This window comes from Cornus florida, unplaced genomic scaffold (genome assembly GCF_030987335.1).
Source record: "Cornus florida cultivar Cherokee Brave unplaced genomic scaffold, ASM3098733v1 CherokeeBrave_3.0.0_Hap2_Chr08, whole genome shotgun sequence".
In the NCBI taxonomy this organism is placed as follows: Eukaryota; Viridiplantae; Streptophyta; class Magnoliopsida; order Cornales; family Cornaceae; genus Cornus; species Cornus florida.
The window spans coordinates 52,081,946-52,106,808 of record NW_026775578.1 but is presented as its reverse complement, the minus strand read 5'-3'; positions in this window follow the sequence as shown (position 1 = coordinate 52,106,808).

The following is a 24,863-nucleotide window of genomic DNA, read 5'->3' as shown; positions in this document are numbered from 1 at the left end:
GAGTAAATTAGTAGATTTTATAATATGGAAGCATGCTGTTTATTTTTTTAAGATTTCCCTTAAGGCTTGTTGTATGTGGTTGTTGACTTGTAGAGTATGGAAATTATTTACATTGGCATGATTGTATTAGGCGTGATGCATTCATGCATTTCACTGGGAAAGAAATGGGAAAAAGTGTTTTAAACAAATGAAATCTTTTTAAGAAAATTGTTTTTGAAAAGTGTTTGTAAAATCCCAGACGCCTAAGAGGCGCCTAGTGGTCCGTGGTGTTAGTGTGATCTAGAGGGGTTAGAGAGAGACTTTAGTGTGGTTGAGCTACTCAGACGATGCCATGGAGGTGCTATGTAGTTAGGGAAAACTAGCCAACCCCTCCCTTGTGATGCCTTGGAGGTGCTTTAGGTCGGATTACACTAACAATTTGGAAGTTGAAATGGAAATATTTTGGAAATGGGGAGCGACATGAGTATGGTATTGCACTTCATTCGCATACATGATGAATTTGTGAGTTGGATGACATTTGTGTTTATATTGGATGTTATGGTTATGGTTTACATCCCCGGTTTAGTATGATCCCATTCTCTTGTCTTCTGTTCTATACGTGGATTCATGGGGTCATAAGAGGTGTGTCTTAGACACTTCCTACTGAGCTTAAGCTCACCCCTTTATTATTAACATTTTTCAGGGTACGGAAGGGAAATGGCAGACGAAGCTCCTCTACAGGGTTCGATGCATTAGTGGACTATTTTGACATATTTTGTAGCTATGATCTCTTTTTATTATTATTGCTATTATTTTTTTTAAACCCTGGGATGACACGTATATTATGTATTGACGTAGGAAAGGATGGTAGTGTCCTTAGTCAGCCTCGGGTTCGGATAAAGACCCGGTTAATGGTTTGGACCCACAGGTTTGGGTCGTTACAGTTCTTTATACTTTTGTAAAGTTTTCGATTTTTATCATTTTCCATTTTCTGGGATTTTTTGGGGTTAATTTTGTTTTGTCTCATTTCGTGTACTGGACACCATGGGGTGTGTCGGATGTGTTCAGAGTGTTGGTTGGAGCATTTCCTTGAGCTCAGGTAGGACCCACTACCGGGGTTGTTGAGCATGGGGGTTGTGTCATGGGTCCATTGCATTTCGTGCATTATTTTATTGTGTATATTTATTTGATTGTATGATTTTATGTGGTAGTGAATTGGTTATTATATATATATATATATATATATATATATATATATATATATATGTATGTAATAATGTTAAAGTTTATTTCTTTATAAAACAGTGGGACCACAAGTGTCTTTGGTCTTTAAAATGACCAATGGTCAATTAGAGACCATTTTTCCTTCTTTCTTTCTCGTTAGTTCCTCTCTCTTCCTCTATTTCTTTTTTATTTTCTACTACTTTCAAGCTTTAATCTGCACCAAACCTTTGAGATTTAGACTTTGCCACTGAAGGCAAAGTCGATGAGCGCGTCGAGAACTCTGTTTTGATCAGACAAAATTTTAGTTTGAAGCAATTTTTGAAATTCGAATTTGGGGCTTGTTGGGGCTTTTCATCTTTATTGAGGTAGGGTGTTTTAACCCATAATTTCTTTAACCCTTGTGAATTTTTTCCCTTAAATTTGCTTATAAACATTTTTAATTTGATTATTTGACCTGTGGTGTTTAGGGTTTTATATGATAATGTGAATTATGTGAATAATTGACTCAATTACATGTTCTTTGAGTTGATGTGATTAAAATATATTCAATTTATGCCTTGATTTGTTCAATATGCTTAAATTGTTTATTTAAGCATGAGGTATATGTATATTGTTGAGAATTATTAATTTATATAAGATTTCATTGCTAATATTGAAATTGTGTAGCATGGAATATTCATGCATTCCATTGGAAAAGGAAAAAGAGAAAAGTGTTTTTGAAAAGCAAAAGAAATTGTTTTGGGGGAAAAAGTTTTCAAAAAGTGTTTGCGAAAACCCGGGCACCTAGGAGTTGGCTAGTGGTCCGCGGCGTTAGTGTGGTCTAAAGGGGACTAAGGAGAGTGGTGTGCTTTGTCGAATGCACATGCAAGAGGAGTGTGTAGTGTGACCAAGTTTAAATTGAGAAAATGCCAATACCACTTCCAACTAAAAATATAGCTAGAGTGAGTAGGGATCGTCCCAAGGGAAAAGAGGTGTATTTGTGATGGAAACTAATGTCGGATTAGTAGGTTGAGTGATCAAAGATTGATTGGTGATTGATTAATTAAACTACAATGCAACAAAGATTAATACAAGTAAAAAACGCAATCTAGAAAGTAGGGAAACGATATAGCAGAGGTCTTGGGGCATAGAGTCACCACTAAGCTTCACTTCATCAAACATTAGCAATTGTACATTAATGGGGAAATTTAAATTGTAACTTGTGTGTGTGTGAGACATCAATTGAAACTAAGCATAGATGGCAAATAAGTATAGATTGTCAAGCCAATTTTAATGAATAGCGCAACCTATTAAATGAGATCAATATCCATTTAATTCAACCACAATTAATGCACACACAAATATCTAGAGGCATACACTCTTTACATTCACAAATATGGAGCATCAAGAAACAAGCATGGATTGTTCACCTACCTAATAAATTAAAGCAATTACACTACAACTAGGCTAGAGACATGAAATTAAATTAGAGATGTGATACAATCCATCAAGAAATAAGTGTGAACCATCAAATAAATCACAAAAGTGTTCCATTAAGCACCATTCCTTGACCATCACTAGATCAACATCATCAACACACATAGACATGCAGCCAAGTTCATTCAATCTAGAGACAAACATGAACATCAATTCTAGCATACATAAACATATGACTAGAGCCAAATGATCAATTGAAAGCATTAATCCATACACATCAAGTAGAAACCACAAGATATATATTTATTCAAGGTCAAAACATTTATTATAACTAAAATTCCCAAAAATACACAAAAGCTAGGTTTGAGAAGTGTAATGACCCGGATTTTTCGGATAAATTTTTTTCCGTTGTCTTTTCCCTTTTGAGTTTGGTTTCTTGTCGATTAGTGTCGTCTCGAGTGCGCTAGAGTGATTTCCAAGACTCTTTTCTATGGATTGACAATTTCTTTTGAGGACCGAGTCAATTTCGTATTTTTCGTTTTTCGACACTATTCACTTTTTGTCTTTTCCCTATTTTGTCTTTTTCCCTATTTCGTCTTTTCCTCGTTTGTCACTCTGTTTGCGTAACCACACTTCTTGTGTTCGGAGTTGGTTTCTAACTTCACGTATCTTCATTCTCAATGATTTCTATGAGATACGTATCGTTACTTTCGTGAGATAGTACTCTGGTTGCTCCCGGTGTCCATAGGGGCATGGATGCAAAGTTCTTTGGAAACTTTTTCTTTTCTTGAGGTGTTTTTCATAAATATCTTTTGAAGATATTTTATTTCAAGGGTATCTAAGAAAATATCTTTTGGAAGATATTTTCATTCTGGGGCAGTTTAGCAGTTTTCACTTTTTAGAGGGGTCATTGTGCAATTAATGAAAGTTATTGCTCAATGCCTCGTTTTGAGCCTGGATCCTCATATGGAATTCATTTTCACATTTTGTTGAGTCGTAGACTCTTAGAATTTCCTCCTGGACGATGTTTTCCAGTTTCAGGGTTTTTGGCCCCGATTCGTACCAAACTTGTTTTGGGCAAAACTCTCTGCTCGGGACTCAGTTTTCGATGCCGTTTCTTCTGTTGTTCATATTTTCTCATTTGGAATCTTTTTTGTTCATAGAGTTTTGCCATTTGAGTGCGTCTACTCAAATTTCACTTTTCTGGACCTGGCGGGACCCGTTCGGGACACTATTTGAGTTTTTCTATAAATAGGGGGCCTTTAAGTGAAAAATTAGGTTTTTACTCTCTCTCTCTCCTCTCTCTTGGCCGGATCTAGAGGCAGCCATGGCTGCCATCTTCTCTCTCTTCTTTTGAGCTTCTTCCGTTCAATGAAATACCTTAATGCCTTAATGTTTATTGTTCCCCTCAGCGAGGCCTTCGATTCCAACCGATTGGAATCTCATTTTGGCCATTTCTTAAGTTCATGTTTGAAGTCAAGTTGTGTTTTTGATGGAGCTTCCTTGGGATTCATGTTCGTGGTGTTGTCCCCGACAAAACCTAGGAGTTTCGTCGGATTCAGAGTCGATTTATTTTGGTGGGGATTTGAGATTTCATCTCAAATGGAGGTAGGGAATGTTTTAGGCTTTTGTGTGTGTTGTATTGAGTGTTTAGCATGATTATATGACTTATATATGTGCCTTGTATCAAATCTAGAAAGTTAGTAATTTTTAATTCTTTGTATAAGATTTAAAATTCATGATGATATATAACTTTGATTTGAATTGTGGCATAGTAGAAAATCTTGTTTTAATATATTGGTTAACATATATTAAATTTAGATTAATTAAATAAGAATTGCTCTTTTTAATTAATATTTATCTTTTGTGAAAGATTAAAGTTCATGGCCGTACCTTGCATGAAATTGAGTTGTATTATGCTTCTAAATTAAGTTTTAGCATGTTTGTTAACATACTTTAATTTGGGAGCATTTGGTTGAGTTTGAAAATTTAGAGACTTTAATTAAGAGAATTAATTAAAATCTAATTTTGTGGTTTCATGGGCCTAATTAAGCTTTTGTGGGAATATATGTAATGACCATGATATGTCTATTAGCATATATTAAATAGGGGCCAATTGGAAATGATTTGAAATCTAGAGAGTTTAATTATTTTGATGTAATTAGATTCTATCTTGTTTATCCATGGATTTAATCATGTTTTAGAATGTGCTTCTATTTTAAAATCATGGATTTAGACTTGTGAAGTATTCACTTGATTGTGTTATATGCATTGAAGGGTATTGTTGTTAAATTTATATTCATGAGAGTATGTTTCTATAAGAATATATTGTTGGCTTGTGATTTCGTGGCATTATGGATATGAAATGCTTATTATGCACAATTGAGAGTTATATTGCTAACTTGTTACTATGTAGTAGTAATATGTATAAGTTATGAACTTATTTGGCTTATTTTGGAATCTTGGAACATTGTTGAGTTGAGATGGCTAGGGTTTGGCTCTAGTACGGGGACGTGAGTCCTCTAAGTCATTGAGATAGTGAGCACTTAGGGTGGTCTTCCCTGCGGGTTAGTGCCCGGAATAACCATTGAGGTCTCGATAGAATTCTGAGCGTGATGTCCAAGTCTTCCACTATTTGTTTTTGTATTCAATTCAAAGTTGACAATAATGTTTACCTTGTTGACTTGTGGTTTTGGCTATTGGCGATTTTGATGTTGTTAAGTACATCCATACTAAATTGATATATTTAGTTGATTTCACACTTTTAGATTTCTAGTTGATAACTTAGAGAATCTATGTCTTGATGTGTGGTATTAAATATCCTAATTATGCTAAATTGTTATATTTAATTGATGTTGCATTTTAGACTTCAAGTTGATAACCTTGAGAATCTATATGTTGTTGCTTTGTGTAAGCATGCTCCTATGTTGTTGCTTTGTGTAAGCATGACCCTATGTTGCTAAAATTGCATGAATGAGGTGATTGATGCTAGAAATGATCTTAGGTAGTGAGGATGCTCCTTGAGTCTCACCTTTGACATAGACGTTAGGTGGAATGAACCACAATAAGTAAATCATGCAAACTTATAAAACGTAGGTCGATGCATGCTCATTTCCTACGAGTAGCTTTATGTTACTTACCCCTACGATACTGGGGCATATTTTAGGTACAAGAATCAAAGTTGAGTGATCGGTCCTTTACAAGGGTCGAGATACCAAGTCAAGCTTGAAGAGTTGTGAATTTAGGAGGTGGCCAAGTTTTACATTTATAGAAAGCCACTACTACCTTTCTCTATATAAAATATAGATAGGGTAAGTAGGGATCGTCCCAAGGGATTATACGTGTTGGAATTTCAACTTCGACTCTAGCGTACAAAATGATTGCAAAAGAGAATTGGGTTGGTTGATTACTTCTAGATGAGCTAAACTATAATAAAGCAATGCAATAAGATAAAGAGTAAGTAAGAAGGAAAGGTCTTGGGGTGTAGAGATCACCACCAAACAATACTATTCCAAACCATAATCAAGTGACTAATGAGGGAAATGAATGTGTTGCAACAATGTTGTGTGTGTAAAAGATATTCAATTGGTAAGGGTGACTCAACAAGTGCAAATTGTCTCAATCAACATGTGTGAGGCCACAATACATCTATTGGTAGAGGAATATATTGTCTAAACATCATGTGAAGATAACAAAATAACAATTCAAGTCATTGAGCCTTTCATTAAGCTAATAGTCCAAGCAATCCATAAGGATGATTTAGTTAAACATGCATTATCTAAACATTATGTGAGAGGTACAAAATATCTATTGGGAGAGGAATAAATTGTCTAAACACATGTGAAAGATACAACATATCATAACTAGTCATTAATCCTTCATTAAGCTCAAAATTCCACATACAACACAATATTAGAGGAATATGCCATTTGGACTCACAAGTATGGAACATCAAACATCAAAAGTAGATTGTCCTCCCATCTAACATTACACTACCACTACACTAAATCAACACTACTAGCATGAAAATAAAGCTATCTAGACTAGGGGAGAGGCACAAACCATCAAGAATAGGCATAAACCATCAAATGAACCAAAATAGCATTCATTAAGTATATCATCTTGATAATCTCTAGATCTATAGCATCAATACACATAGACATGCATCAAAAATACTAAATCTAGGGATAAGTACATGAATATCCTACTCTAGCATACATAGACATATGGATAGAATAGAATAGTCAATTGGAAGCATTAAACCATACAAACCATGAAATAATCAAGATTTATATATACATGAATATCAAGATGTATCATATAACACTAATCCCTCAATAATACACAAGATTAGAGTATAGAAAGCATGCTTGGGGCTAACTCTAGCCCCAAGAGGATGTCTAGCCACTCATGGTAGTGATGATCCAACCCTCAAGGGCTAACTCCATGGCTGCTCCTTGTTGGTGAAGATCTCCTCCAATGGTTGCTCTAGCTTCCTCCCTTCTTCCTCTCCAAGAATAGCCTCCAAGATGATTTTCAACGTGTGACAAGAGACTTACTCAAAAAGTGTATCATATTCCTTATATAGGTAGGTCAAATACACCCCATGATGAGCTGTGGTCATGCAAGGCATATTCTCCAATGATTGGATGAAGGACGGAATGAATGAGCTGGACTTTAACTTTTTCTCGCTGGAGGAAGTTCGATCGATCGAACCTTAACTTGGATCGATCGAAAATGGGTTCGATCGATCGAACTGCATCTTAGATTGATTGAAGTGGTCTGACTCCTCCGGATAATGACGAGGCTGGGATATTTTCAAGATATTTATGGGGAAAAAGACAAAAGTGGTTGGTAGGCGTACAGCTGTGGATAAGATCAATCATTTGAATAAGACAAAATAGGGTTCGATCGATCGAAGGTGATGTTCGATCGATCGAACTTGGAATTTCAGCAAAGGCCAAGGTTGGATCTATCGAGAAGTACTGTGATCGATCATAGATGTTCGATCGATCGAACTCTAACTTGGATCGATCGAACTTTTCAGCTGCACAACTTGATTCCTTTTTGCTCCTTTCTTTCTCCACTTTGCTCCCTCCTTTGGTTTAACTCAGGATTGCTTCAATTAAGCTCTTATTTGGCTGAGTTAGCTAAATTTTGGGATTAGTGCCTGAAAATATAAATAACACGTAATAAGTCTAAAACGGTAAAGTAAGATAGATAAAGGTACTAGAATGCTTAAGTTTAATGGGTTTAAATGCGTACTTTTCAGTGCTCATCACATCCCCAAACTTAAATATTGCTAGTCCTTAGCAATGAACTAAGAAGTAAAGGAATGAAATAAACAACTATACAAGTATAAACTGGAAAGCAAGTAAAATGATAACACCATTTTCGTAGGGAACACGATTGCATTTAGCATATGCAACAAGCCTTTTAAACCCCTAGGTTACCCTTAGTGGACGAGTAAAGTCTCGTGAGGGTTTCCAGAAATGGTACCCATAAACATTAAGCTCATTCTTTCAAAAGAGGCACCAATATTGCAAACAAGCATTGGGAGAAAACTACCTCAAGTATGCAATTTTTCAACCGTTTCTAAGCAATCTCCCAAAATTTCAATATCAAGCAAGCAAGTATGGTCCTCCACATATCAAGAAAATGATCATGAAAATTGAAACAAGTCTAGAATCCATGTGAGAGGTCCGGCATCAAGTGTGTTGCTATCTTAATCAACTAGAGAAGTAATCACATCCTTACCCTCAAACTAGCACACAAATCTAGTACCGATCATCAAGATAAGAGAGTGGACCTTTTATTAAAGCTTTATTGTTCTAGGTGTGCTTATTCTTTTCACTCTTTTTCTTTTTCTTTTTGTTTTGTTTTTTTTTTTTTTTTTTAATTGAGGATCAAAGATGGAAATATTGTGCAATGCGTTGATCTCTTAAGCTTTCTAGAAGATTCATGTAGCGAGCGTTAGGTTAATGACTCCCAAACTAGATGGCTTTAGGGCATTAGGTGTTAAGACACCCCTACGGACTTACAAACTCAAATCAACTAGGCTACAAATTAAGACAACAACCATCTAATCATTTCCTACTTCTCGCCTTTTGGGAGAAGTCCTCACTTTTATTGCTTTTGCAACTTTTTCTTTTCTTTCTTTCTTTCTTTCTTTTTTTTTTTTTTTTTTTTTTTTTTTTTCAATTATTAACCTAGAGTTTGGGTCCTCCACCTTTCGACGCGAGAAGTTTACTACTTAATGAGGCAAGAATCCCGGCTACTCAATGAAAAGGGGTTGTTATCCACCTTTATCAAGAATGAAAGCTTTCAATGCACTACTAGCACAATTGTGATATAACCAATTCAATAATCAACAAAGCATGTACCCCACAAATGAATGCTAGTGTGCACCGGTGCTAGTGTAGAATCCTAGAATGAATCTCAAAACAATCACAAATTCAGGATGATGTGGACCACAAATGCAAGTAAGATATCAATCTTTTGAAAAATTTACTCCTAAAGGGCATCCTCAAGGCATACAAGGAGTATTGGACTCTCAAGTCAAGCAATTTTTAAATTTTAAGCAATATAGTCCTCAAAAGATCAAAATCATAGTTAACATCAATCTCAAATCTCAATCATGCATTTAAAACTCAAATCTTAAGTAGAATGCAACAAGACACCTTACCCACAAACTTAAACCGCACATTGTCCTCAATGTGCAATGAGAACAATGGAAAAAAAAAAAAAAATGGAAAGAGTATACCGTAGTGGTGTAGACATGAAGCCCGGTCATGATCCAATTCGAAAGACGTCTCCCCCAAACTTGGAATCAACAACATACTTGAATAACCACGCTAGCAAACTCATATCAAATATCAAATGGGATAAGAATAATCAAATCAAGCATTCTAAGGCAATGTAACACATGATGCAAGAGAGATATAAGATCAAGCCCTAACTAAAGCATAAAGTATGCATGACTACACATAAGGGCACAATGATGAATCTTTTTATATTTTTCATTTAATGAAAGCAAGTATATACAAAATGCAAGAAAGACAAAGAATAAAATGCATGAACAAAATATAAAAAGAAAATTAAATAAGGCAAAATGTAATGAAAGAATATGTTCAATGTAAGAAATGAAAAACAATATGTACAATGCAAGAAATGAAAAGGAACATGTACAATGCAAAAAAAATGGAAAGAATATGTACAATGCAAGTATATACAAAATTTTCTTACTTTTTTTTTTTTTTTTTTAATATATATGTGAAAACATGCAAAGAAAAATGAAAAATGTAAGAAATATGCAAAATGGGTGCTAAGTTTAACGTCTCTAGCAAGACGGAATACTTCTTTGAAAAATCGTCTCATTTTTTATATTTTTTATTTTTTTTAGACAAAACAAATATGTACACAAATAAAAATAAAAATGTAAGAAAATAAGGAATGCAAAGATTTTTTTTTTTTTTTTTTTTTTTTTTTTTTTTTTTTTGAATTTTGAAAAATCAAAGGAAATTAAATTAATGAGATGCAAATTTCGATCGATCGAAGAAAGATTTCGATCAATCGAAGAGGATAAAGAATGTACAAGTTTAAGGGCTCAAGAGTTGACACGTGCTGGAACCTTGGATCGATCGAACTTGGAATTCGATCGATTGAACATGAAAAATTTTGAAAAGTCCCGAGAGCATACATTTTTGAAAAATGGATGAGGCCTGAAAATTTTTCTAAGTGTTGGGACTCATGATCGATCGAACCACATGTTGGATCGATCGAAAGGTAGTTCGATCGATCGAAATGGTTTACGATCGATCGAACTTTTGAAAATTTGGAGATCCCGAGAGCATGCATTTTGGAATTTGGATGCAGGTCCAAAATTTTTCTAAGTGTTGGGACTCATGATCGATCGAACCACATGTTGGATCGATCGAAGTACAATTCGATCGATCGAAGGTGATCTTGTGATCGATCGAACTGGCACCAAATACCTAATTTTGAACTGAAAGTGCAGAAAATCCTATGCTAAGCCCCAATGATGGTAACAAGAATGAAAATTTGAAAAATAGATGGAAGAATGTACACAAGAATGAAAAATAAAAAGAAATGAAGGAGGAGTAGAGTTGTGAAACTCTACGAATACTAGTGTTTAACGTCTCTAGCAAGACGTTAGGTCAACTCACTAATCAAATGAATCAAAAACTGGATATGAAGCATCCTTATTGACCCTCTTTTCACTTTTCTCATTTAATGTGATACCCCCGGATTTCCGGATGTGGGTTGGCCAGGCCCACGCCCGATTACCCGAGGATATCAAACCAATTAGCAATTTAATGAACACAGAATACAATATAGAAAACAAGAATGAATAAAATTTTGCTGAAAAGAACCTAGAATGATAATCCAATAATTGAAAACCTCAGAATAAATAATTTCATTGATAATTAAAACTATTTTGATACAACTGATCCACCACGAATGGAAATCGTTCTCCAATTTATACAACTCGGGAATCCATCTAGTGGACCCCTAAAATATCCAATGGTACTCAAAAGACTGGAACAAAACCCAAGTCTTAAGATGAAATAAAATCCTACGCCATCAGTAGAGTGAATAACTGTATCTGCTCAGCACGATCAAGCTCTACAGCCCAGAACTGACGAACACCTGAAAAAAATAATAAAAGGGTGGGTCAGGCCCACGAGCAAGTTCTAATCTAAATGCAATCCATACAGTGACCCGATACGCAGATACACCATAGATACCTCACAATATCTATCTAGTCCATACATGTATATATCCACACTATGGGACATTCACTGAACTACAGTAGGGATCTCAACCTGAATAGAAGGCAACATACGAATACGCACCCAAAGGTGGGCATGAGTACCTAGACCTAACAGGGTACACCCAACCTACTATAACCAGCTACACATCCACTGCATATACGCACCCTAACCAACAAGTTTGAGACTCAAGCTCAACTCGTGGTACCATAAACATATATATCTAAACTCCGTTCCTAACCATTCATAAGAAATCCAATAAGTCATTCGGCGTATTCAACCGTACCGACTTATGTATATATAAGGAGGATTTATTTAACAACCCGTTCCCTTATTCCAAAATAGGTAGGACTGAGTATCTCAAATCAGTCTGTCCCTAGTATGCCACCATCCCATACTGGTGCATACAATCCACAAAGTCCATATAATTGATAGAACCAGTCATACTGTTCACCAATTAAAATCCATAAGGTAGGAATTAGCGTTTCGAGCTAAACCATACCTAGTATGTCACCGCCCCATACCGGTACATACGTTCCTCCATATCCATGTAAATTACATCATATATATTTATTACGATAGTAATTTACAATCCAAAACAATATCCAAATAATTGCAACAAAATATATAAAGTTCCAGCAATTTAAATCCAAACAGTTAACCCTATAGTTGTAGGAGATGAGTTAACAAATCAACAACTAACATCCAGAGCAGGTATAGATCACATCTAATACATCAATGACCCTATAATATATTTAAAATCATTATATAAATATACTAAATCCCACTGGAATGCCTAAAACTAAGCTTAAGCATTTAAAACTTCATCTACCCACTAACCGTATACAATATACATAAGTTTTATACGGTTTGATCCGTTAATTTAGAATTAACCTTAAATCAATTTAGGGTCTTAATAACACCCAAAATTAACTATTTAATCCCTCCGTGAAGTCCCATTAAATTTCTAAAATTTAATCAAGCTATTTAGTTCCTTTCTTCGGTTAGTAGCATACACAGTTGTATATTTTTACATTGCTTCATCCTTTGTCTTAGAGACTTAAACCATGCAACAATAAGTTTAATAACACTTAGAATTAACTAATTAAATCCTCTGTTAATTCCCTACAACCCATCGGAACCTTCCAATTGCTCACACAGTGCCCAAAACACCCAAACAGAGCTTTAAAAACCCACCTGTACGCACCAAAATTGAGCCTACTCTTTAAAATAAAAGAGCAGGCTCTTTTTTTTCCATTGAGCCAGCTCAATGAAACCTTGGAGCTGGCTCTTTGCTGAAGGAGACGGCTCTTGGATTTCCAGAGCCGTCTCTCTCTTCCTTGAGAGCCCCCTGTTCAGTCTCTGCTCCATTTTTACCTATCTGCCCGTTCTCTGATCCGTCTCTACCCTTCTGTTTATTTCTTAAACTGATCTTAAGGGTTTATTATCACTCTATTAGCATCCCCAAGGTTTGATTACAGCAATTTAAATTAATTACAAAGCTTAAGTTTGCTATTGAACTTACCAAGCTTTTAGTATCAAAATTGAAACTATATGCAGAAATAGAAACGGAACAGATTACACACGTATTTAAAACAGAATACTAACGTCCGTATGAGTTTTGTATAACCCCAGTAGATTTCCTATATTGTGCCTACAAAAGTTTCCATCAAACACAGAGACTAAAGCTACGATAGAAACCACATGCTTAAAGTACAGAAAACTGAAACAACACTTGCATACACTGTAACAGATATTGATTTCAACACATACAGACCAACAATATAACACATAATAAACATATCAATTCCAGTTTCTGCTTGATTAAACCCTAGAGATTATCTAGGTGCACAGAACACGGCTCAAAGGGAAAGAGGAAGATAGAACTTGCCTTTGAGATTTCGGTTCAAAAATCCCAACACCGTCTTCTAGATTTTCTGGCGACTACTGACTACCTTCAAGTCTCCTATGGCTCTAGTTTAATCCACCATAATCCTCCCTTGATCCCCTCTGTTCTTCTCCTTGACAACCCTTGCGGTGCCTCCGTTCCCCACACTCTGTTTCTATGTTATCTCCCGTGTTTTCTTTCTGTGACTTTGATATATGAATAAACTTTGTATTTATGTTTTAAACCCTAAGTCATCACAATGATGTATTTATAGACAAATACAAACCTAGGTCCAAGTAAACCCTAAACTTAAATCCCAATTAATCATGTCGGCAAGTCCATAAAAATACTAAAACCCTAATATTATAGCATATATTAATTATAATTAATAATACAAGTTTTAATTATTAATTAATACAAATAATTGAAACTTATCCTATATACATATATACCCACATATACATATATATCCTTCCATGGGTAAATACTGTACCCATTTATACTATCCAAAAATCCGTGAATCCTATCCAAGCCCAACCTCATTTTAAAAATAAGAAAACAATACATTTACTTAATTAAACATTTAAATGCACAATTAACAATTTAAATTTAATAAAGAACAAAATAATAAAGCGAATTGTCATATAAAAATGAAAGAAAATAAATTAAATTCCAATTTTATCCTTTTTAGAACTAGGGGCATTACATTTAATGTCCCACTTATGACAATAAAATCATCCTCCAAAAGAATGACTTGAAAAGAAATAAAAGAGATGATATTGTTCCTTTCATCCACGGTCTTGAAAACAAAATCAATCATGGTTAGGCTTGCCTCTTTGTTGTGTTCTTGAAACACATTCAAATGATCATCCATATTGATAATTGGTGAGGCATTGTCTTTCAAAGACTCATTTGGATTAATAAGAAACACCCTCTCTTCATCCCTCTTCTCCTCCTCATAAATTACCATTTCCTCACCTTCTAAGTAAGCTAAGGAGTCCATTAGAGAGTTTATTTCATTTTTAGAGCTTTTAAAGTCAAAACCACAATTTTTATACATTTCCAAAAGACACTCCTCAAGAGGGTCATTAGAGATAATAGAAGGAAGGCCCTCTTCAACAAGTTCCTCCTCCTTCTCTCCTACCTCAAGTGTGGTCAACATCTCCTCACTTTCTAGAGTAGCCATCTCCGAGATAAAATCATAATCAAAACAAGGAAAGTCCTCATTAATCATGTTATGTTCTATTGGATTAGCCACTAACTCACTTGCCACTTCCTCCTCTATACAAGATAGAGTGCTAGGCATTAGCTCACTTGTTTCATTCTCCTCACTCTCATCATCCTCATCTATATACATTGAAGTTCTTGCCATTTTTTCATTTGCCTCTTCATCCTCCTCTTGATGAGAAAGAGTATTTGTAATTTGCTCAACTTGAGCTTCTAAGTTGGCTAAAGTTTGAGAATGAGAATTAATAAGTGAAGTGTGTGAAATATGCACATCAAGTAAAGCTAACACTTTTTCTTCAAATCCGGGTGAGTACTTAGAAGGTGGTGGAATTGATTCATCATAAAATGGTGGTGGAGGGCAATAGTCATAAGAAGGATTAAATGAGTGATCAAGTCCATAATAAGATGATGCATGAAATGAATTGGACTCAATCTCATAAGGATTAAAATGTGATGGAGGAGCATAAGGTGAAGGGATGTAATTCCCCCCCAAACTTGGATCAAACAATTCCTCCATTCACAATTAAAACCCAAATGCAAGAAAAAATTGGCCTCAACAAGGGCCTATGCCTGGACAAAAATTTAGCAATAAAATGAGCCTCAACAAGGGCTATCACACGCATACAAAGAAGTGAAACAATTAAAATACAAGAGTTCCAAGAATTGCTCACAACGGTCCTTTAGCACTTCAACTCCAAATTTAGCTTTTAAGCTCCAATGATTGCTTTAAGTTCCAAAGTTCGCCTTCCTTGTAATCAAGTACCTAATTGAACAAATAATAATGAGAATCAAGATAAAAGAATATACAATGGAAAATAAAATAAAAATAGAAGCAATCTAATGAATACTATTGTCTAGTTTAATTCCAACAAAACCGTTAATCCCCGGCAACGGCGCCAAAAACTGACCGGTCCTTTACAAGGGTCGCGATTCCAAGTCAAGCTTGAAGAGTTGTGAATTTAGGAGGTGGCCAAGTTTTACATTTATAGAAAGCCACTACTACCTTTCTCTATATAAAATATAGATAGGGTGAATAGGGATCGTCTCAAGGGATTATACGTGTTGGAATTTTAACTTCGACTTTAGCGTACCAAATGATTGCAAAAGAGAATTGGGTTGGTTGATTACTTCTAGATGAGCTAAACTATAATAAAGCAATGCAATAAGATAAAGAGTAAGTAAGAAGGAAAGGTCTTGGGGTGTAGAAATCACCACCAAACAATACTATTCCAAACCATAATCAAGTGACTAATGAGGGAAATGAATGTGTTGCAACAATGTTGTGTGTGTAAAAGACATTCAATTGGTAAGGGTGACTCAACAAGTGCAAATTGTCTCAATCAACATGTGTGAGGCCACAATACATCTATTGGTAGAGGAATATATTGTCTAAACATCATGTGAAGATAACAAAATAACAATTCAAGTCATTGAACCTTTCATTAAGCTCATAGTCCAAGCAATCCATAAGGATGATTTAGTTAAACAAGCATTATCTAAACATCATGTGAGAGGTACAAAATATCTATTGGGAGAGGAATAAATTGTCTAAACACATGTGAAAGATACAACATATCATAACTAGTCATTAATCCTTCATTAAGCTCAAAATTCCACATACAACACAATATTAGAGGAATATGCCATTTGGACTCACAAGCATGGAACATCAAACATCAAGAGTAGATTGTCCTCCCATCTAACATTACACTACCACTACACTGAATCTACACTACTAGCATGAAAATAAAGCTATCTAGACTAGGGGAGAGGCACAAACCATCAAGAATAGGCATAAACCATCAAATGAACCAAAATAGCATTCATTAAGCATATCATCTTGATAATCTCTAGATCTATAGCATCAATACACATAGACATGCATCAAAAACACTAAATCTAGGGATAAGCACATGAATATCCTACTCTAGCATACATAGACATATGGATAGAATAGAATAGTCAATTGGAAGCATTAAACCATACAAACCATGGAATAATCAAGATTTATATATACATGAATATCAAGATGTATCATACAACACTAATCCCTCAATAATACACAAGATTAGAGTATAGAAAGCATGCTTGGGGCTAACTCTAGCCCCAAGAGGATTTCTAGCCACTCATGGTAGTGATGATCCAACCCTCAAGGGCTAACTCTATGGCTGCTCCTTGTTGGTGAAGATCTCCTCGAATGGTTGCTCTAGCTTCCTCCCTTCTTCCTCTCCAAGAATAGCCTCCAAGATGATTTTCAATGTGTGACAAGAGACTTACTCAAAAAGTGTATCATATTCCTTATATAGGTAGGTCAAATACACCCCATGATGAGCTGTGGTCGTGCAAGGCATATTCTCCAATGATTGGATGAAGGACGGAATAAATGAGCTGGACTTTAACTTTTTCTCGCTGGAGGAAGTTCGATCGATTGAACCTTAACTTGGATCGATCAAAAATGGGTTCGATCGATCGAAGTGGTCTAACTCCTCCGGATAATGACGAGGCTGGGATATTTTCAAGATATTTATGGGGAAAAAGACAAAAGTGGTTGGTAGGCGTATAGCTGTGGATAAGATCAATCATTTGAATAGGACAAAATAGGGTTCGATTGATCGAAGGTGATGTTCGATCGATCGAACTTGGAATTTCAGCAAAGGCCAAGGTTGGATCTATCGAGAAGTACTGTGATCGATCATAGATGTTCGATCGATCGAACTCTAAGTTGGATCGATCGAACTTTTCAGCTGCACAACTTGATTCCTTTTTGCTCATTTCTTTCTCCACTTTGCTCCCTCCTTTGGTTTATCTCAGGATTGCTTCAATTAACCTCTTATTTGGCTGAGTTAGCTAAATTTGGGATTAGTGCCTGAAAATATAAATAACACGTAATAAGTCTAAAACGGCAAAGTAAGATAGATAAAGGTACTAGAATGCTTAAGTTTAACGGGTTTAAATGCGCACTTTTCAGTACTCATCATTGAGGTTTCAATTATGCTTGATGACTTGTGGACTTGGAGACTTCCATTTTTGTGAAGGTTGGCTCGGAATGCCAATTGTAGTCTTATTTGTCAAATGTGTATATTTGATTCCAAATTTGTAATGTGTGCCTAAGCACACTTTTTGATTCTCATTTTGTGTATATGACATGAGGCCATGGGCCAAACTCCTTTTAGAATCACAATTATGTCATGGATGTTGATTTTTGCCTTTAATGAGATTATATGAAATTCATGCGTTTTAGTATGCTATTTTGCGCCCGAGCGTGTATTGCGTATGAAATTCGTTATCTAGAGTTTATTTAACATGTATGAGGTGTTGCCAAAGGCCAAACGGTATTTTGAAGTCATTTCATAATTTTGAATTCCAAGTTTTCATTCCAAATTACATTTTTGGCATTTTGGCCGTTGGGGGGTCATATTTTGCATCGGCCATATTTTTGGGCCATGGACCATTGTAGCACATCTTACTAGGTAAGTTACGTTTGCGTGCATGGTCGTTTCCAGGCAAAGCTTCTTCTTTGGTGAAATGAGCCTCCTACGGACTTATTTTACACTTTTGTTACATAATCTGATCTAAGGGTATTTTGGGAATTTTCTTTAGGAAATAAATTCCGTTCTTCACATGGTTGAATAGAAAATGTGATTTTAGAGGGGTTTTCTCCCCTTTTTTTTTTTTTTTTTTTTTTTTTTTTTTTGTGTTTTTCCAGAAAACGTCGTTTTGGCATCAGAAATCGCTCCCGAAGTTCAGCTTCTGTTTTACCATTTAGCAGCTTTTTGGACCCTCTGGACTAGTTTTCTTGGGAGGGCATTTTGGGCATTTAACAGTGCATATTTTTAGATTTTTCTCTATATTTATGTAGAAAACTCGATTTTGTGGGGGGGTTTCTTCTTTGAGTTTTTCTAGAAAATGTCATCTTGGTCCTCAAAAATCCATTTTTTCCAGAAAAATCCTTGCTGCCAGGTTTTTAGGTTGCACCCTTCTGCCCCTTCACATCTAAACGTTTAGATGGGGTCTTCTAACCGGTTACATGAGTGTGGGAAGCATTTTTGTCACTGTTTTTGGCCTTCTAATCGGTTAGATAGGCCATCTAACCGGTTAGATGTTCTTGGGTTGGTACTTTTTGACCGTTTTGCCCCTGTTTCTTCCGTTAGCCATATCTTCTTCATCCAGACTCCAAATTAAGTGATTCTTGAGTCTAAATTCATTAATTTTTTGTTGTCTTTCCAATGGTGTGCTCAGTGGCACCCACTTTAAAGTTGGAAATGATGATTTTTCCCTTAGGTTCATTCTTGTTCATTTTTGAAACGTTGTTTCCCCATTTGATTCCTTTGGGTTCCGTGACCTCATTGAGGGTCATAATGGTGTCTTAAAGCCATGTTGTATCTCTAGAGACTGTTGCTTTGTCTTTTGCTTCCGCATTTCGGATCCGTTATCAGGTCATCTTTCGGTTCATCAGTGACGCACCGGATTAAAAAACTTGGGCCGTCACAAGAAGCAAGCCTAGGGGCTATCTCTAGTCCTAAGAAAAGGATTTAGCCACTTATTGTAATGGACATGGAAACCTCAAGGGCTAGCTTGGAGGTTGGCATCATCATCTTCATCTTTGCTTGCTTCTCCAAAACTCTAGTTCTAAAGAGAGAGGAGAATTTCTATTATATATATTTTTGATAATTCTTCTCCTACTGCAATGATATTCAAAAAATCAATTACACACCCCTTTAAGTAAGGACCAAGTCAGAAATACAGCCTTTGACTGGAGGAAATTCGCAACTTATACAAGTTAGGTAGAAATCGGCGCGCTCGGGAATAGAGATGTTTGATTGATTAAACACTTAGCTTTGATCGATCGAAGCTGACGTGGCTTGAAAATATCTTCCAGACTTTATCCAATTGGCTGAGCTGGCACCTCCTTGTTTCGATCGATTGAAGACCACTTCGATCGATCGGGACTTCCCTTCGATTGATCGAAGTTCCCCTTGTGCGTTTTTCTTGGCTTCTTTCTAACTTTGTTCCTTAATTTCAAAACTATGCTAAATGGCTCTTGTTAGCCTGTTTAAACTTTATTAACTTGAAATAGGTAAAAACACAAATAAGTATCTAAGACATGAAAGTTAGATAGATGAATGGACTAAAATACCCTAGTTTAGGTGCTAAAATGCATCACATTTGAGCACTTATCACACCCCCAAACTTAGATATTGCTAGTCCCTAGCAATGAACTACAAGGAAAATAAAGAAATAAACAACTAAGTAACTATGAACTAGAAAGCAATAAAATGAAAGCGCCACTTTCGTAGGGAACACGATTGTATTTAGCATATGCAACAAGCCTTTTAAACCCCTAGGTTATCCCTAGCGGGCGAGTGAAGTCTCGTGAGGGTTTCCAGAAATGATACCCACAAACATTAAGTTTTTTCTCACAAGAGAGGCACCAATATATAAAACAAGCATTGGGAGAAAACTACCTCAAGTATGTAAATTTTCAACCCTTTCCAAACAATCTCCCAAAATTTCAACATCAAGCAAGCAATATGGTCCTCCATACATCAAGAAATGATCATGCAAATCAAAACAACTTTAGAATTCTTTTAAGTGGACCGACATCAAATATGTTGCTATCTAAGCCAACTAAAGAAATGATCACATCCTTACCCTCAAACTAGCACACAAATCTAGTCCCGATCATCAAAACAAAGAGTGGACCTTTTATTAAAGCTTATTCAACTAGGTGCGCTTATTCTTTTCACTCAAATTTTTTTTTTTACCATCCTAGAGGATCAAAGATGGAAGCATGGTGCAATGTGTTGATCTATTAAGCTCTCTAGCGATCCATGAGGTTGAGCGTTAGGTCAATGACTCCCAAACCGGACGGCTTTAGGGCATTAGGTGTTTAAACACCCCTAAGGACTTACAAGCTCAAATTGACTAGGTTACAAATTAAAACTACCTCCATCTAATCATTTCCCACTTCTCACCTTTTGGGAGAAGTCTTCACTTTTTTTATTGGTTTTTTTTTTTTTAAGTTCAATTATTAACCTAGAGTTTGGGCCCTCCACCTTTCGGCGCAAGAAATTCAGTGCTTGATTCCCGGCTACTCAATGAAAATGGATTGTTATCCACTTTTGTCAAGATCAAAGCTTTCAATGCACTACAGCTCAATTGGGATATAACCAAATCAATAATTAACAAAGCATGTACCCCATAAGTGAATGCTAGTGTACGCCTGTGCTAGTGTAGAATCCTAGAGTGCATCTTAAAACAATCACAAAATCAGGATGATGTGGATCACAAATGCGAGCAAGATATCAATTTTTCAAAAAATTTACTCCTAAATGGCATCCAGAAGGCATACAAGTAGTATTGGACTCTTAAGTCAAGCAATTTTTAAATTTTAAGTATCATGGTCCTCACAAGATCAAAATTATAGCCCAAGACTCTCACATCATACCACATGCATAGAAATCAAGTGCGACATGTAAGATATGCTAATACACCCCCAAACTTAATCTATGCATTGTCCTCAATGTACAAAGATTCAACAGATAATGGAAAGAGTATACCAAATGGGTGAAGCAAAAGGGACCCGGCAACAAAAACTTAGCTTTGGAAGGCGCACCCCTAAACTTAGATTTTGAAAACCTGTCTGAAAAGTGGTCACACTAACAATGGTCAAAGTATAGGCATCAATGATATAAATGAGAAGTGAAACTGAGAACTGGGCAAAAACCATGACATATAGCAAGATATAGCATAGGATGGCCAAAACTAATATCAAAGATCCAAAAATGCATATATATAGAATATAAATGCAAGATCAAATATCCAGTGAAACAAAATATCCAGAAATATCTAAGAACAAATATCAAAGTAATATAAAAAAATAGTGCAAGTGTCAAGATGGTGCAAAAATATCACAGTCATAGCAGTTTAGATATTGAATAGAAAAGAGAGAAAATGGGATCAGACGGTAAGATCTGGAATAAGCATGTCGGCAATATGCTGTAGCATAGCAGACATCTCAGTGCTGAGACAACCCTGGTTTTTCAAGCTAGTGCGTCCTGTGATGAACCGAAGATTGACCCGATAACAGATCCAAATGCGGAAGCAAAAATAGAAAATAAGACCGTGGAGATGAAATACATCTCTAAGAAGCCAGAGTGACCTTCCATGAGGCCACGGATCTCAACAAGAATAATGTGGAAATGAATGATCAGAAAAAGACCGAACAAGCCCCCAAGGGCAAAATAGTCTTTTCACATGGAAGCAAAGTCCTTGGGAATGTACATCATTCCTAAGACACATCCGTGACTTCCCATGAAGTCATGGGACTCAAAGAAAGTAGCCAAAACAAATTAAAAGAACATCGGACTAATTTAGCCCCATAGGCAAAATGGTCATTTCTAAAAATATAAAATAGGGTGCTACCGAGCACACCACTAGAAAGACAGCAAAAATTTAATCAACTTAAACCCAAGAATCACTTGATTCAGAGTCCGGATGAAGAAGATTCGAAACTCCAAAGTTTCATAAAATCAAACTTTTGGGTTTAAAATCAGTGCGGCAAGGGTACTTTACAAGGGGTAAAATGGTCTTTTTAGATAAAACTAGATGCAACTGAGTATACCATTAGATAGAAAAGGAAAAATTAATAAATCTAGACTCAAGAATCACTTGATTCGGAGTCCGGATGAAGAAGATATGAAACGTCAAAGTTTCAAAAAAACCAACTGTTGGATTTAAAATCAATGCGGCAAGGGTACTTTACAAGGGGTAAAATGGTCTTTTTAGATAGAATTAGATGCAATCGTGTATACCATTGGATAGACAAGTAAAATTTAATAAACTTAGACTCAAAAATCACTTGATTCAGAGTCGGGACGAAGAAGATATGAAGCGTCAAAGTTTCAAAAAAACTAACTTTCTGGGTTTCAAGCATGTGCAGGGCCTACACAGATTTTCGGAATTCAAATGGGGTTTTGAGGGCTTAAACGATATTTTTTGGAAAAAAGTTATGAAGAAACCTCCCCCCGCCCTCCCCCCCCTTTAAAATAATGTTTTCTACATGAACATATCAAGAACAGTTTTTATTTTTCAAGTGAAATACCCAAAATGCCCCTTAAATCAAAACTTTTTCCGAGAAAGCCTGAAACGCCCCAGGTTTCCAGATCTGCGAGTTGTTTTTGGCATCAAAACAATTTTTTTTTTTTTTTTTTTTTTTTTTTTTGTAAAAACACAAAGAAGAAACCCCCTCTAAAATCATGTTTTCTACCCGGCAACGCAAAAAAAAAATGAAAAAAACACAATGTAAAATTCCTAGAATGCCACTAGATCAGAAATGACAAGAGGGTTAAAAAGCTGCTACAAGCATAGCAGAAAACTGAACCTTGCACGGGATTTCCGGCACCAAGATGACATTTTCTGGAAAAACATGAAGAAGAAACCCCTCCTCCTAAAATCACGTTTTCTAAGTGACAATGTCAAGGCCGGAGTTTATTTCCTGAAGGAAAACCCCAAAATGCCCTTAAACCAGATTATGCAAGAAAATTTTAAAATGAGTCCATAGGAGGCTCAAATCACAAAGGAAAGAGTTTTTCTCAAAAAAGATCATGCATGCAGACGTAACTTACTTATTAGGACGTGCTACAATGATCCACGGCGTAAAAATACCGCCGATGCAAAATATGACCCCCCCGATAGTAAAAAATGGCTAAAATGAACTAGAAATGGAAAATTTGGAAACCAAAATTAACAAATGATCTCAAATTACCGTTTGGCCCTTGGCCACACTTCATACATGATTAATTAGACCATATGAAAGAATAAAAATGGAATTCCCACACCCGATGCAAACATGGTGAAGCAATGACTTGTCATTTTTCTATTTTTTCATAATACTTCATGAAATCAAAAGTAACATAGGATACAAAATAATTGTCATTGGTCTCCGGGCTCATCTCATACATGTCAAATACATTGCAAAAGGTAAGCTTATGCACACATTGTATATTTAAAAACAAATATACACATTTTTACATACAAGGCTACAAGTGGCATTTTCAAGCCAACATTTACAAAAATTTGAAACCTTCAAGTTAACAAATCATCCAAGCACAATGTGAATCTTGAATCTTGATTCCTGTACCTAAAAAATGTCCCCACTACATGGGTGAATAACATAAAGCTACTCGTAGGAGATGAGCATGCAAATAACATAAAGCTACTCGTACGAGATGAGCATGCAAGGACCTAGCATTTTACAAACTTATTAAGTTGATACAAACCCATTCAATACGGTCATACCACCTAGTGTCTATGTCAAAGGTGAGACTTAGGGAGCATCCTAAGCTACCTAGAGTATTCTTAGAATAAACCATATCATTCATGCAATTTAAACAACATAGGAGCATGTGGTACACACAACAAGTCATTCAATATACAAGTATACGTACGCAAGTATACAATCAAGATTGAAATGCACTTAAGATAAGATATAAGTATACTGGTTATCTAGAAAGTAAATCATCAATATATAAGGGTGCAAACTAAGTACACTAAGCAATATTGAAATGGAAATACAACATATAAATTGAAGTATACATTTCTAAGTATACCAAGCAATGTTGACATGCATGGCATACAAGTATACAAAGCTAAGTATACTAAGCATTTTTGATATATAAGGCGTACAAGGATACAAATCCAAGTATATTAAGCAAGAAATGAAGTACCATGCATTCAAACACATGTTAAAAGTAATCCACAATTACAAATATGAATTGAATGCGAAATCAACCAATGGCGGAAAGATAAAGGACATATGGTCTCAATGACCAAACAAGTGATCTCGGGTTACTAGCCCACAAGGAACTACTTAGTGCGCACTATATGCTGTAGAGGGAACTCTCATCCCTCGTACTAGAGACATACTCTAGCCTTAACATATTACAATGTCCATACAAGCATTCCAAAAATCATCAAGTTGTGCAATAAGTATATCACATATACACAATGCACATTGTCAATTACCATGCACAATCAAGTCATGGAATACACACAAGATATGCTCTAGGCCTTCAAGCTACAATGGCATATTAAATGTCATACAAGTATAATGTGTATACAACAAGTTAAATCATTACTTTTACTCATGGAATACCATCTTGTAATCATACACCAAGTTGCAAATTATAAATTAAGCAAGAATATAACATCAATACTTAATTACCTCAATGAAAGCATAAAAATGGAATTTAATTAAGTTAAATAATTAAATTCTCAAGATTACAAAGCAACTCCAAGAATCCTAAATATAATATATGTCAAAGGTCATAGCAAGG